We start from the raw sequence: 15,594 nt of genomic DNA on the forward strand, positions 1-15,594 counted from the left end.
TTATGAAGTAAGCCTCATTGATTCCACTTGACTAATGGGGAAATGGGAAACAGGCTGTAGAAGATGATGTCTGCATTATACCACAAATCTTGTTGAGATGTGTTTTTATGTTCAAAAATGAATCACTCATTAAAAAAAAAAAAAAAAAAAAAAAAAAAAAAAACAAAGACAGGTGCCTTTCCTTAGCCCCAAACAGAAATGCTATAAACTATCTTTGACATTCAAATAGTTCTCCTCATTTTAATAGACTATTATAAATTTGAGCACTGATAATAACACGTAAATGTCTTTCCAGCTATGTGATTAATACAGTAAATATGTCAATATACTTAATATATTCTCTAGGTTTCATGAGAACTATTTGAGTAAAGGTGAAAATGATACCTTTTTGGGGGGCGGGGCGGGGTTTGTTTTTGTAGAGTATACACACATCAATTTTTTCCCCCGAGTGCCTCCATGGTGATTGACTCACTTAGTTACAACCTCACATATAAAGGAATGAGAGAAAAGAAGGAGAAGACACATACTTATTGAAATTTGGTTCATAATCTATCAAAGTAAGAATACTGTACACTGTTGTTTAGCCATAAAATTCAAACAATAGCATGAAAAGAATTTATCACTGTATTATTTAGCAAAAAAAACAAGATTCTTCATGTTTAAAAAGGATACCTAGCTTTGCTTAAAATGTTGTAGTTTGGCAAACATGACTAATTTTATATTAGGGTTCATGGATACTAAGAATTAGGGAAATAAGTGGGAATATCTTTTACTAGAACTCAGAAGAAACTGGTAGGCTTAAACAAAAAAGAAAGGTAAGGAAATGCAATGACACATATTGCATGCTAATGAAAAAAAAATGTAAAAAACAGTGTTTTTAAAAGTCAGAGACCGTTTTGATCCCTGTTTCCCACTATACATCAAGTGATTTGATGCAAGTTAACAAATCATTCAGAATAGTTAACAAAACCATTCAGAAAAGTTAACAAATCATTCCAAATAGTTCCTTCCTTTAATGTTCCCTGCACTGCCTCCCAAATGAGTTTTTGCAAAATTGGAAGCTGATAATGTGGTGACACTGCATTTTAAACCGAAAATCACCATCCAGTTATAAGGTTCAATTGATGTGACACTGACCTCTGTGAAGCTTCCACCACTACACTGACCACGTATTACAAAAGTGTATGAAGATAACTTTTTCAAATTGACCTCATTATAATGTTCTATCATGTATATGGTGAGAAGATGGAGGAATGGATCAAACATTTATACTATTGGAAGTTAATAAAAAAATGGAGTGTCCATCTGGGTGTGACTATATAAATGGAATAGTTCTGAATCAGAATAAAGAATGCATAGCTGCTGATCTATTTTTTCTCAGCAATTCGATTAAGAGGCCTCCTTAAAATTTCATCTCCTAAGCTAAGCAGAGTATCAGAAATTTGGTAGAAGAGAATATAACACATGATAAACCTGAGAGGAGCAACCATGCGAAGACAGTCATCTGAAGTTTCAGGGATCTCACTTGGCAAAAGGGAATGTAAGTATAGCTAAGAAAAAAGATTCAGCCCAGATAATACTGACATAGCTATTATATATTGAACATGTTCTCCATGTTCCTGCTTTACCTGAAGTAGACTTGTTCTCAACATCGATATGGAGTATTATTCTCCCCTTACAAACACAATAGACTCATAAAGATCATACATTGGGGCCAACACCATACAGGGATTTAGTAGCATGCAGTGCTCAAACTCATCTCTGTCTATACAGAATCAAGGGATATTGAAAAATATCTATCATATTACTTGTACTTATCCAGCCTACTTTTACTTAGAGTTATATTTATACAGAGTTTAATGAGAAGAAAACTTCTTTTCACTTGGTGATGCTCATTGTGAAAGAAAAGTTTTGAAGCATTGAAGCCTTTTTCATATCCTTGTTAACCCTGCACAGAATTAGTAAAAAAAAAAAATTAAAATATACTTGAGTACCTATTTAGTGCCTTCACCAAGCACTATGGAAAATGGAAAAATGAATAAGTGTCACTAATACTTGAGGAAGTCACAGCTGTTGGCATGATGTACAAACAAATAACAATGCAAGACAATGTTTAGTAAAAGTTAAGAAAAGGACACTTCCAGTGAGCAGTAAGAGAAAATAAGTAGAGAAAGAAAGGATTCTGAAGGCCTGGATGTTTCCACAGCTCCACAGCTGACCCCTCAGAGATAGAGATGGGGGAAACTGTTTCAAGTATAAGGATTTGCATGAGTTGATGAGACAGTGAATTGTAAAGCCTACTCAGTCTTCAAGTGTAGGAATGGTAGGCAACAGAGATGAAGAGGTGGCAGAGATTCACAAAGGTTACGTTAGATAATTTTGATTGTATTTGTGTTTGATGAGAATTTCAAAGAATAGAGTTAAATGTCAAAGGAATTCATCTGCTAACGTGTATGAAAAAGCGGAGACTAGATATGAGTGGCCTAAAGAAGAAATTCTAGCAAGGGATCAAAAATATATTGAATAATTGGGGCTTAGACCTTTGTGTACTAATTGTAGCTGATGAACCTAGACTTAGGTGTTGCATGTAGAATTCCAAGATGAAAAGGAAACAGAGACAAAGTGAAATTTGAAATACTTGCACTTAACATAAGAGAAAAAAAGAAAAGCTCATGAAGGAGAAGAAAAGATTTTAAAAGTTTTTTAAATAGAAAAAAAACCTAGAGTCTGCATTATGAGATTGAAACAAAGCATTATATTGAGAAATAAGGCAATTGTTGTAAAGTATATTAGATGTACCATGAAAAATATGAATACAGACTGGATTCCATGCTCAGCATTGGTAACTCTGAAAAAATATTTAGAGTGGACAATCAGAGCCAGATTTGTATTTTTCAATGTTAAAGTGTGAATAGAGAGAAGAAAAGAAGGACTTTCTAGAGAAAAGAGTCAATCCAGGTAATCTGACACTCTAACTGGGGATATTTGGAAGAACTGAACTATTGGACCTGAGTTACACTTTGATGAAATGAAATGAAGGATTTCCAAGATTTTTTTTCCTTTAAACCTTTTATATGCAGTCTAAGATTGTAATAAAAATGTTTACTCTTTGAAACTTCAAATGCAAATTTGCACTCTTGAAAAATAGGAACTAAAGAATAAATAAATGAAAATGTTCCTAAATTTGACCTTTTTAATGGCGAACCATAGGGAAGGAACAAAACAAAGCCTAGGCCAGTCTTCCAAAACAAAAATAAAGATGGGAAGGAACTGTGGGGAGCAACTCGGACTAGACTGTTACTGGAATTAAGACATATTCTATGCATCTGCTCTCCCACAATATGGCGCTGGGAGAGGAGGAAACAGCTTCTACACAGCTGCCTCCAGTTCAACCAATAAACAGCAGGACCTGCTCCTGATTGGAGGAGAGCAGCGTACTCAGCGTGTGGGTAGCAGAGTTGGGATTGGTAGAAGAGGACTATAAAGGAGGAGAGAGACAACATGCACCAGAAACATCTATCTGAAGGAACACCTGTGCAGCCCCGAGAGAGCCGGCCGGCGGTGTGCAGCTCCCCCGTGGAAGTGGGGAAAGTGGCAGGGGGAACCGCCCTTCCACGGAGGTGGAAGGGACGGTAGCCAACCCGGGAAGAACCAGCAGCAAACCCGGGAAGGGCCGAGCAGACAAAAGAACAGCGCAGGGTCCTGTGTCGTTCCTCCACGAAGAGGGGGAGCGACAAGGAACTTGCTTGGTAGAGATGGGTGTTGCAGGAAGTCTACCACAGGTATTGAAGGACTTACTGGGAAAAGGCAAAGATAACAGTGTTTATTAAAGAACAAAACTATAGCATTTATATAAAATAACAAAAAATATTTTTTGAAGGAATCACCTTCGCTTATTTGAAGTGCAAAGGCGAGAGCAAATTATAGAAAATCAGAGAAATTGCATGCAGCTGCCCTCTGTGGTCTCTAGCACATTGTTGACCCACATTAAGGTGTACCTGAATGTGAGAAAATCAGCAGCTTGCCAACATTTCCTTGTTCTTTTCAGAACATCAGTGGGAGTATGGGGCACAGGTCTTAAACCTCTAAAACAGACTTACATTGTATTCAAGAATTTCACAGTGCAAAACAAAAAGTTAAGGGAGACATCAAAGGAAAAAAAAGTACCGTGCTCCAAAGTGTTATTTTGTCCAAACCTCTGCTTGTTACAAGGTTCACAAAACACATGTGACTCTTCATCTGTTTGTGCTTCCTCATCACACAGAAGGACGTCAGTGATTGAAAAACACAGACACACCTTTGTAGGTGGAAATTTCACTAAAGGTCAGATACATTATGTATATAAATAAACAAAAATATTCTTTTTGTTGAGTAGTGTCTATCAATTAAGTAACATTTCCTTGGCTGTGTCATCAGTAAGAAAAGCTAAATCCTACTGAATTTAGAGCCAGCGCTGGTATCATCAAAGCCCCATTCTTTCCCATCTCTCTGCTCTGTTCTTTGGTGATGATATTACGCTTAGGATTCAGAACTGGATCCTCTGGCAGTTTAGATTCTCGCCTTTGTGTAGGAAGTAGCATTGTTTTTCCAGTCCTGACTTGACTTCCTCACACATGGGGAAGAAAAGGAGAAATTTTCCACCCACCAGCCTTCCCAGTGTCCTCATAGCTCCTAACTCGAATTGGATCACTTGTCATCATTGTGGCTGAAATCTGGCACAAGCCAATGGCTTTACAAGGACCACTGGAAGACAGAGTGGAATAGACAGTGGAGTAAGTCTCACTATCATCACCTACATAGAGAGAGTAGAAAAGTGATTCACCAGTGCAACATTCCAATGATAGCTTACTCTCTTCTCCTCCAAATAAAAACAAAAATGAAAAAGTGGATATGAAATAAGATTTCCAGCATAATCCCTGCTAGATTCATTCATTGAGGGAGGGACTAAATAATAATTTATCCCTGATAAGAACAAATTTCCAGACCACTTAATTTATCAATAAAGACAAATATTCAATCAGAAGAAACAGAGGCAGTTTGGAAAAGAGAGTTGAGTTCTGTTTTGTTGCTATCCATCTATGGAGGAAGTTCCTACCAGCCAAGCTAAAGTCCTAGTGAGTTTATGTCTCTTATGCAGAGGAAGTTGTTCTTATCCTACCAGGTTTTCAATAATTCCACATATATAGCATATATAGCACATCAGCATAGTTTTTGGATTCATTTGAGTCTTCATTTCCAAGGTAGAAGTCCTTGATATATTCTTTCCCGTATAATTATTAAATAAGTTGTCTGAATTAGTCAGACTCAGGAAAGCTAATCAGTTTTCACAGGGCCTAGTCAACCCTTGATCATCAATAAATAAACAGAAGGTATTCCTGAATACTTGCTCTGGTATAAACTGCCCATCTGATTTTGAGATCTGCACTAAGTGAGAGGTTGCAGATTATTTATTGCGCATTGTTTATTTGTTGATTATCAAGGGTTAATTAGGCCCTGTAAAAACTTACATTGTTCAGCCTTTCCTGAGACATTCAGACAACTTATTTATAATAAAATTTTATCCCAGTTAAGCATGGGAAATTGTTGTTAACCTGAAGATTAATAAAAATTAACGTATAGAGTGTCAGAAAGAGAGGGAGAGATAGATGGAGCAAGAAAAAAAGAAACAGAAAGAGTGTCGCTCCCTTGTCCGCAAAGGAACGACATTGCTTGCAGCTAATCAGTCTTCAGTAGACTTTTATTTAAACAGGATAGAAAAAGAAACCCTTGAGCAAGGGGAGCTCTGAAAGAAAGGGGAAGCTCCCGTTACTATTCCACGAACGGCTTATATAGTATATCATTGCAGAAGCATTTGTCCATGCTACAGTCCATGAGGCGGCGCTCCAATCAGGTGCCTGATCATGCACAGTCCATGCACTCCTGTCCAACCATAAATGTGATCATGTGTCTTCATCCAATCAAGCTCCTGGTCACGTAGCAGGCGGCTCGGACGCCAGCAGAAAGCTTATCGTTGCTCCACCTGGTGTTTTCTCAACTCTTAGTCAGTGAGAAAAGAAGTATGGGAAGTCCCAAGGCCATAGTTATAGACTCTAGCCTGGGGCTATGGAACGGTCCCGATAACACAGCTCAACAGAAACCATAAACATCCACACAGCAGTAACTAATGCCAATGGTCAGCAAGCCAAGCCTTAGCATGTAGGCCCATGGCCGGCTCATGGGTCCCCACACCAGAGGAATCTTTCATTTGTTGATTCACTCCCCAAATATCTATAATAGCAAGGGGTGGGCCAACCCAGGAGCCAGGAACTCCATCTGGCTCTCCCATATTGGTGGTACAGGCCTAAGTACTTGGTCTATCTTCTGCTGTTTCTCGGGCATATTAACAGGGAACCGGGGGCCAGCGCTCTGGTGCAGTAGGTTCAAGTGCTGACCTGCAGTGTCGGCATCCCATATAGGCTGCATTTCAAGTCCTGGCTGCTCCACTTCCAATCCAGCTCCCTGCTAATGTGCCTAGGAAAGCAGCAGAAGATGGTCCAAGTCCTTGGGCCCGCGCACTCATGTGGGAAGAAGATGCTGGCCCCTGGCTTTGGATTGGCTCAGATTCGGCAGTTGCAGCAGCCATTTGGGGAGTGAACCAGTGACTGGAAGACCTCTTTCTCTGTTTCTACCTCTCTCTGTAACTTTGTGTTTCAAATAAATAAAATAAATCTTTTTTTTTTTTTTAAAAAGGGGGGGAACTGGATCAGAATCTGAGCAGATAGGACTCAAATCAGCACTCTGATATGAGATGCCTGCATTACCAAGTGGTAGTTTTAACCTCCTTGTGCCACAATGCTGGCCTTTAAAATTCTGATTTTTGATGTAACTAAATTTGTCTTATTTCTTTTGTTACTTTTTGTTCTTTTGTGTTACAGCTAAGAAAACATTGCCTAATCCATGTAAACAAAGATTTACTCCCTCTAAGTTTTCTTCCAAGAATTTTATAGTTTTACCTCTTGTGTTTTGACTTACGATTAATTTTTGAGTCAATTTTTATATATTGTTTAAGGAAAAGATCCAGTGGGGCTATGTGTCAGTTGCATCACATGAGCAATGTACCCATGGCCTTACCAGAGTGGGAAAAAATAATGACTGATTTTTTTAAACCTGGCTTCATTTCACTCCCTTTTGTTACTGATCTAGAGGGTAAACAGAAAAACCAAGAGAAGATTGCAATATTAGGACAATATGTGCAATAATTGAGGTAAGTATAATTTTACATACATGAGGTGAACCAATTGAACACAGACACATCATGTAATCCAGTTCACTGAGCTGTGTTAAAGAGCCCAAGTGATGCTGTGAATTCTAAATGCCTGGTAAGCTGCTTTCTGGCTGTCCACAAGGCCAGCTCAATTGTAGCCTTTCCTGGCACAAACACAATGGAACAAAGATTTGTTTTGTCCCACCCAGGGACTGAATATTTTAACGGTCGTGGATTTGCTTCTCACAGGTGCTAGCTTCTGACCTGTTACTGTATGTCATATTCTGGCGAGGCACAGGGTGAAAGTTTTCAAGGCTGAAAATATAGCCCAGAAAAACATGAAAACAATGTGCTGTTGTAGAGTTGGATTTCTTCTTCTGGAAAGAATTCTAACATTTCTACCACATTCCCAGCAGGAAAGACTTGTTTTTTCTTCTTTCTTTCTACTTAGTGGCATGGAATGTGAAGCATTCAGGGGAACTAATTGCCTCAATCTGCCAATTTTAGATCCACGATAATTTGAACTTTCCTTGGTTGGTAAGGTAGGACTGACTAGGATGGCAAAAGAGAAAAGAATTCCCATTGGACTTTTTGTTTTTCCAATGTGCTTTAAGAAAGCACAGGTGCAAAGCCTTTGTAGCCAGAAAAACAACAATAGCACTTATATATACCTAAAGCCAAGAACACTTTATAAATAAATGTGGCTAATCTGAAGTGTGAATTAGCTTAGACGCTTATAGAACAAAACTGAGATCTTTGTATTTTCTGGGAATCATAGCTAAGAGTCAAAAGTATTCTCATTGCTAATCCTTCCCTAATGCCTCTGCAGACAGCAGAAATATTAATTACCTATTAAATAGGGCATATGCACACCAAGAAAGCAAAGTGGGGAGATCTCTGTTTTCTCTACAGATACTTATTTATGAAGCTTATGTCTTTTGTCCAACTGAAGCTGACAATTGAAGAAGTTAAACCAAGTATGTGAAAAGATTGAATTTGGTGAATTCTAGACTTTGTCCCTAAATTTCTACTTCAGCACAGTGTTCTCTTTGTTTCTTTCCAGGTCCTGATTCTTAAAATGATCACACACCCATTCTGATTAGCTCATCTGATGAAAGAAGACCAGCTGTGTCCTAGTACAGAGGCAGAGGTCATTGCCATATTCTTTTGTGGCTCTCTTTACTTGACAGAAATTGCAGGATTTCAAGAAGATGATCTTGTTTTCATTACAACCTATGCTACGCTCTCTGTTCCTTTAGGTTGCCTGGGGCCTATCCTACCAGCACAGTCTCTAACCTATATATCACATATCTAAATTCTAATTATTGTATCTCAAGTCAGAAACAACATGCACTGCACTGTATATTTTCTGGTTTATTTCTCTCCTCTTTCCACCCTCCCCTCCTTCTTTCTTCAACTCCAAATAGGTTTCAGATTTATAAAATCATCATCCAAATTGAATATTTAACAATTCTTCATCTCATTCCTATTAAAAATCACATCTTGAATACCAAGTTTAGAAAACTCTAAGAACTCATTTCCTGAATAAGAGAATTTCATAAAACTACATAAAATGTTTACCCTCTTTTTTTTTTTTTTTTTTTTTTTTGACAGGCAGAGTGGATAGTGAGAGAGAGAGACAGAGAGAAAGGTCCTCCTTTGCCATTGGTTCACCCTCCAATGGCTGCCACGGCTGGCGCGCTGCGGCCAGTGCATTGCGCTGATCCGATGGCAGGACCCGGGTACTTATCCTGGTCTCCCATGGGGTGCTGGGCCCAAGGACTTGGGCCATCCTCCACCGCACTCCTTGGCCACAGCAGAGAGCTGGCCTGGAAGAGGGGCAACCGGGACAGAATCTTGTGCCATGACCGGGACTAGAACCCGGTGTGCCAGCACCGCAGGCAGAGGATTAGCCTGTTGAGCCACGGCGCCGGCTGTTTACCCTCTTCTTACTAATTTTCTGAATAGTGATCTTATATGACTTCTCTGCATACCTTCAAACCTGGTTGTCTGTTGTGCTAGTGAGCTCTTCATAACTACAACTAAAATACTCGAGAATAGTTTCTTAGAAACGAAGATTTGTCCTTGCCCCGACTGTTGATGAACAACTTAATATGTTATCCCTCTTAGTATTTTTTTTGTTTGTTCTACTTAATACTTTTGGTTGAATACTGTAATCAATACACAATTATTCTTAAGTGCTGAAACTTAACTGAAAAATGATCACTGTTAAATATAAGAGTGGGAATAAGAGAGGGAAGAGATATGCAATTCTGGACATGCTCAAGCTGACTTACCTCAAACAGTAGAGTTAGAAACATACCAGGGATTCCAATTCAATCCCATCAAGGTGGCATGTACCAATGCCATCTCACTAGTCCCAGTGATCAATTTCTGTTCACAATTGATCATAATGATAGGACTAAGAACCAAAGGGATCACATAAACAAGACTAGTGTCTGCAAATACTAGCTGATAGAATCAAAAAGGGAGAGAACAATCCAACATGGGAAGTGAGATACAAAGCAGACCCATAGAATGGCAGATGTCCTAAATAGCACTCTGGCCTCAGAATCAGCCCTTAAGGCATGCGGATCCGGCTGAAAAGCCCATGAGAGTATTACAGGCATGGAAAGCCAAGACACTCTGGGGAAAAAAAAAAAAAAAACCTAAATGAAAGATCTCCGCGAGTGAGATCCCATTGGAAAGAATGGGTCATCAAAGAAGGAGGTACCTTTCTCTGAAGGGAGGAGAGAACTTCCACTTTGACCATGGCCTTGTCTAAAAATGATCAGAGTCGGTGAACTCAGGGGGCTTCCATAGCCTTGGCAGCTCATGACAAGAGCCTAGGGTGATTACTGACGCCATAAACAAAGTGTCAATTTGTTAAGTCAACAACAGGAGTCACTGTGCACTTATTCCTCATGTAGGCTCTCTGTCCTTAGTGTGCTGTACATTGAGATTTAATGCTATAACCAGTACTCAAACAGTATTTTTCACTTTATGTTTCTGTGTGGGAGCAAACTGTTGAAATCTTTACTTAATGTATGCTAAACTGATCTTCTGTATATAAAGAGAAATGTGTCGCTCCCCCTCTTCATGGAGGAACGACACAGGACCCTGCGCTGTTCTCTTGTCTGCTCGGCCCTCCCCGGGTTTGCTGCTGGTTCTTCCCGGGTTGGCTGCCATCCCTTCCACCTCCGTGGAAGGGCAGTTCCCCCTAGCCACTTTCCCCACTTCCGCGGGGGAGCGGCATACCGCCGGCCGGCTCTCTCGGGGGCTGCACAGGTGTTCCTCTTAGATGTTCCCCTTAGATGTTTCTGGTGCATGTTGTCTCTCTCCTCCTTTATAGTTCTCCTCCGCCAATCCCAACTCGGCTGCCCACACGCCGAGTACACTGCTCTCCTCCAATCAGGAGCAGGTCCTACAGTTTATTGGTTGAACTGGAGGCAGTTGTGTAGAAGCTGCTTCTCCCTTCTCAGCGCCATATTGTGGGAGAGCAGATGCATAGAATAAGTCTTAATTCCAGTAACTTAGTCTAGTCCGAGTTGCTCCCCACAAAATGAAAATGAATGTTGATGTGAATGGAAAGGGAGAGGGAGTGGGAGAGGGGAGGGTTGCGGGTGGGAGGGACGTTATGGGGGGAAAGCCATTGTAATCCATATTCTGTACTTTGGAAATTTATATTCATTAAATAAAAGTTAAAAATAAAAAAAAGAAAAGAAGATTTGTGTTGGTGTACAGGTTAATGGCTCCCTGTCTAAGACTAGACAGCCTCGTTGGTTCTGGTGTCTGGTAAGGCAGAAGCATGATCACAAGGGAAGCCAGGAAACTGAGATGCACAGAGTATACTCTTAATCTCCCCTCTCTGTGGTCTCTCCTTGAAATGAAATTATGATTCCAGCAGAGGGCTCTGCTCTAGGACCCTAATCCAATCCAATCACTTCCCAAAGACCCCACCTTCAGACACCACAATTAGATCAAGCCTCCAGCCTTAATCCATCAGGCATTAATCCATTAACAGTTAACAGAAGACTTTGGCATTTAAATGTCTGCATGAGTTTGGGGAACTAAATCCCTGTTAAAACCATAACATCTGTTCACAATTTTAAAGCATGCAAGATCTCTGTGTGAGAACTGAATGAAGCACTTGTAGAGATAAACAACTGACATTATGTAGTTCAATTTTGAATTGAAATATTGATTATCGTAAGTTTATGAGTTAACATAATCATGTATATTCTTTTAATCCAAACTATAGTTATAATTGTGAATAGTATATCTGAGAGAAAAATACCTGCTGACATCATAAACAGAATAAACAGTAGATATTGTAAGAATTTTTTGATGTACTATGCCCCTCTTTGCCACCATATTAAGTGGAAAATTCAAGAAATTATTAATTCATGAAGTTTAAGATTTATTTATTTATTTGAAAGCCAGAGTTAAAGATAGAAAGAGAGAGAGAAAGAGAGAGAGAGACAGAGAGAGAGAGAGACAGAGAGAGAGAGAGACAGCTCTTTCATCTGCTGGTTCACTCCCCAAATGGCCTCAGTGGCATGTACTGGGCCAGGCAAAACCCTGAAGCCAGGAGCTTCATCTGCGTCTCCCACATGGGTGGCAGGGGCCCAAACACTTGAGCCATATTTCTCTGCTTTTCCCAGGCCATTAGCAGGGAGTTAAACTGTAAATAGAGCAGCTGGGACATGAACAGGTTCCTACTTGGGATGCCGGCATCACAGGTGGCAACATTACCCACTATGCCACAACACTGGCCCCCAATAATTCACAAGTTTTAATCTGGGTACTTCTTTGAATGGCATGAGGAAATCTTTTTTGTTTCTCATTAACTTCATTTTAATGGATCTCAAAATTCTGTGACAGTTTTAGTCAAGTTGTTTCCATTAAAAAGTGCTGTTTTTTAAAAATTAATAACTTAAAACTGCCGCACACCCACACACACCAAAAAAACAAATGGCACACAAAACATTCTCTTTTCCTTCTGAAGGCTTTACAATGCATAGCTATCATTAACCAGTCTTTTACTATTAAACTTAAATGGCCAATTGAGGCAGTTCTGAGGCCATTTCTCCACCACTGATTAAGACTGGAGTGGCAGGTGTTAGGGATAATACTCATTTAGCCTTCTGGGCAGACTTGCTGGCATTGCCAACTCTAGGGAACTTCTTGTCCACTGCTTTGATCACACCCACAGCAGCTGTCTATCTCGTGTCCTAGACAAAAAGGCAACCCAGAGGAGGATAGTCAGAGAAGCTCTCAACACACATGGCTCTCAAAAAACCACATCAATGATGACAGCATCACCAGATTTCAAAAATTTGGAGCCATCTTCCAACTTCTTTCCAGAATGATTATCAATCTTTATTAAACCATGTTGTGCCCAGGGAGAGCTTCATTCAAATCTTCACAGTGCATTTCAATGGCCTTTACTTAGGGTGTGATGTTGACTGGAGCAAAAGGTTACCACCATGCCAGGTTGAGAAAACCAGCCTTTATTCAGCCCACAGAGACAGTACCAATACCACTAATTTTGTAGACATCTTGTAGGGATAGAGACAAAGGCTTGTCAGTTGGGCTAGTTGGTGGGAGGATTGTTATCCAGGGCTTCAAGCAATGTGGTTGCATTAGCATTGCCATTTTCGCTAGTGACTTTCTGTTCTTTAAATCACAGCATATTTGCTCTTGGCTCCAGGATGTTGTCACTATTCCAACCAGAAATTGCCACAAATGCAACTGTGTCAGTGTTGTAGTCAATTTTCTTAATGTAGGTGCTGACTTCCTTAATTATTTCCTTGTATATCTTCTGCTTGTAGGGTGGCTCAGTGGAATCCATTTTGCTAAAAGCAGCAATAAGTTGTTTCACACCAGTGTGTAAGCCAGTAGGGTATGCTTGTGGGTCTGCCCATTCTTGGAGATACCAGATTCAAATTCCCCAACAGAAATAGCCATCAACAATTAGGACAGCATAGTCAGTCTGAGCTGTGCTTGTAGTCATCTTTTTTACAAATTCTCTGTGTCCTGGGGCATCAATGGTAGTCACATAATACTTGTTGGTCTCAATTTCCACAAGAAGATGCCAATGGTGATACCACATTCACACTCAGCTTTCAGTTTATCTAAGAACCAGGTATACTTGAAGAAGCCCTTTCCCATCGCAGCAGCCTCCTTGTCAAATTTTTCAATGGCCCTTTTGTCAATGCCACAACATGTATAGATCAGATGGCCATTAATGGTGGACTTGCTCGAATCTCTGGGTCCAATGAGGATGATGTTGATATGAATCTTTTTCTTTCTCATGTTGGCTTTGATGTATCAGTGGATTTCATGATACTTGTGTCTTGGTGGCAAACCCATTGCAAAACAGTGATGAACCCTTATGCTGTCCCACTCCATCATGCCTGGTACATGAATCATCTTTGTGTCCAATGTATCCACAATGTATATGTTCCCCACCTCTTGGCCACTTAGTAGCCTTCATGATTATCAGATATCCTGTCAGTTGTCATATTGTTTTGTTCAAGTAAATCTTATTTTATTTTATAATGGCCTCAAAGACCAAGAATAGTAATACTGCAAATTGGATATGCCAAAGAAAAACTATAAAGTGCTTCCTTTAAATGAAGAGGTGAAAGTTGTTGACTTATTAAAGAAGAGGGAAAATCATACATACACAGAGCTTCCTGAGATCTATGGTAATATTGAATTTTCTATTTTTGAAATTACGAGAAAGGCAAAGGAAACTCATGCTGGTTTTGCTATTTATTTGAAAATATAAAAGTTATGATCACAGTGTGTGATAAATGCTTAATTAATATGGAAAACTGATTAAATTTGTGGATTGAAAACATGAACAAAAAAATGTTCCTACTGACAGCAACATGTTGACCCAGAAAGTATTGCACAATATGAAGACTTCAGCAGGGGGTCCCCCTGAAGCAAGTAACATCAGGCCCTACACTTAAGGGATAGTTACATAGATTTAGATTGAAAAATATAAAACTTACTGGAGAGGCTGTGTATACTGTTGCAGAAGTGCTATCTCATTTCCAGCAGAGTTGAAGTTGATGAAGGAGACAGGAAATCAACAGGCAAGTCTTCAACCACAATAAAGCTGGCATCTTCTGCAAGATTTCCGATAGAACTCACCTTCACAGAAATGCAAAGGAGACATCCAGGCATAAAACCTGAAGTTAATTCTGTCATGTGATAAAACCAGGTATACTGTACAGAACAAAAAATCTACATACTGTAATAGGCAAGAACAAAACTTATTTTAGAAAGAGACCATAATTGCATAAGTTCTATTATAGAATATTATTATAATTGTCTGTTATAATTATTTATTCATCTCTTATTGCATCTAATTTATAAATCAACTTTTATCATGGTAGTGTTTCTATAGAAAAAAAAAACAACATATATAGGGTTCACTAGTATTCATGATTTCAGACGTCCAGTGAAGGCTTTGGGAACTATTCCCTGTGGAAAACAGGGGACTACTATACATTAATAGGACAGAAGGAAATAAACATAAAGAAGAAAAAATTGGAAGGGGATGCAAGAGTCCAAGAAATATGTAAATAAAATATGCCCAGCAGTTTTTATGCAATGAACTATCCCAGTTGTTTGCCCCCTAAAATAAAGGTAGAGCCCAGTAGAAACACTATGTCAAACAATCCTAGGCATAACAAAATTTACTTATCATTGTTTAAGTTTTAGAAAGCCAAAGTAAATATCAATGGGCATGAACCATAAAAAATATCTTGTAATTAAGGAAACTTTTACCTCAATAAGCCATGTATTCTACCCTTTCTAACCTATCCAACCCTTACTACTGAAGTACATGTACATAATATGTGTAACCATGTCAGGAATGGGTTTTGGAGTTCTTTGCCTCAAAAACATCATGCAATTTCAGCTTTTAGGTCTTTTTTTAAATATTTTAGGCTTTTTAAAAAAGATTTATTTATTATTTACTTGAAAGTCAGAGTTACACAGAGAGAGAAGGAGAGGCAGAGAGAGAAAGAGGTCTTCCATCCGATGGTTCACTCCCCAGATAGCCGCAATAGCCGGAGCTGGGTTGATCCGAAGCCAGGAGCCAGGAGCTTCTTCCAGGACTCCCACGCGGGTGCAGGGGCCCAAGGACTTGGGCCATCTTCTACTGCTTTCCCAGGCCATAGCAGAGAGCTGGATCAGAAGTGGAGCAGCTGGGACTCTAACCTGCGCCCATATGGGATGCTGGCACTGCAGGCAGCAGCTTTACCCCCTATGCCACAGGGCCGGCCCCTAGATTTTAGGTCTTAAAAATAACAAAAGTTGTTTTTTCTTTC

At 39.5% G+C, this 15,594-nt stretch overlaps 1 long non-coding RNA gene across 1 annotated transcript in view; it reads right to left on the reverse strand.

Moving 5' to 3' along the window:
• Window positions 1–15,594, reverse strand: part of LOC127492972 (uncharacterized) — a 72,885-nt gene that overhangs the window by 24,248 nt on the left and 33,043 nt on the right. The window contains exon 2 of the long non-coding RNA XR_007922843.2: window positions 14,269–14,410. This is a non-coding gene — a long non-coding RNA (uncharacterized lncRNA). The remainder of the gene's footprint in view (window positions 1–14,268; window positions 14,411–15,594) is intronic.

This window comes from Oryctolagus cuniculus, chromosome 5 (genome assembly GCF_964237555.1).
Source record: "Oryctolagus cuniculus chromosome 5, mOryCun1.1, whole genome shotgun sequence".
In the NCBI taxonomy this organism is placed as follows: Eukaryota; Metazoa; Chordata; class Mammalia; order Lagomorpha; family Leporidae; genus Oryctolagus; species Oryctolagus cuniculus.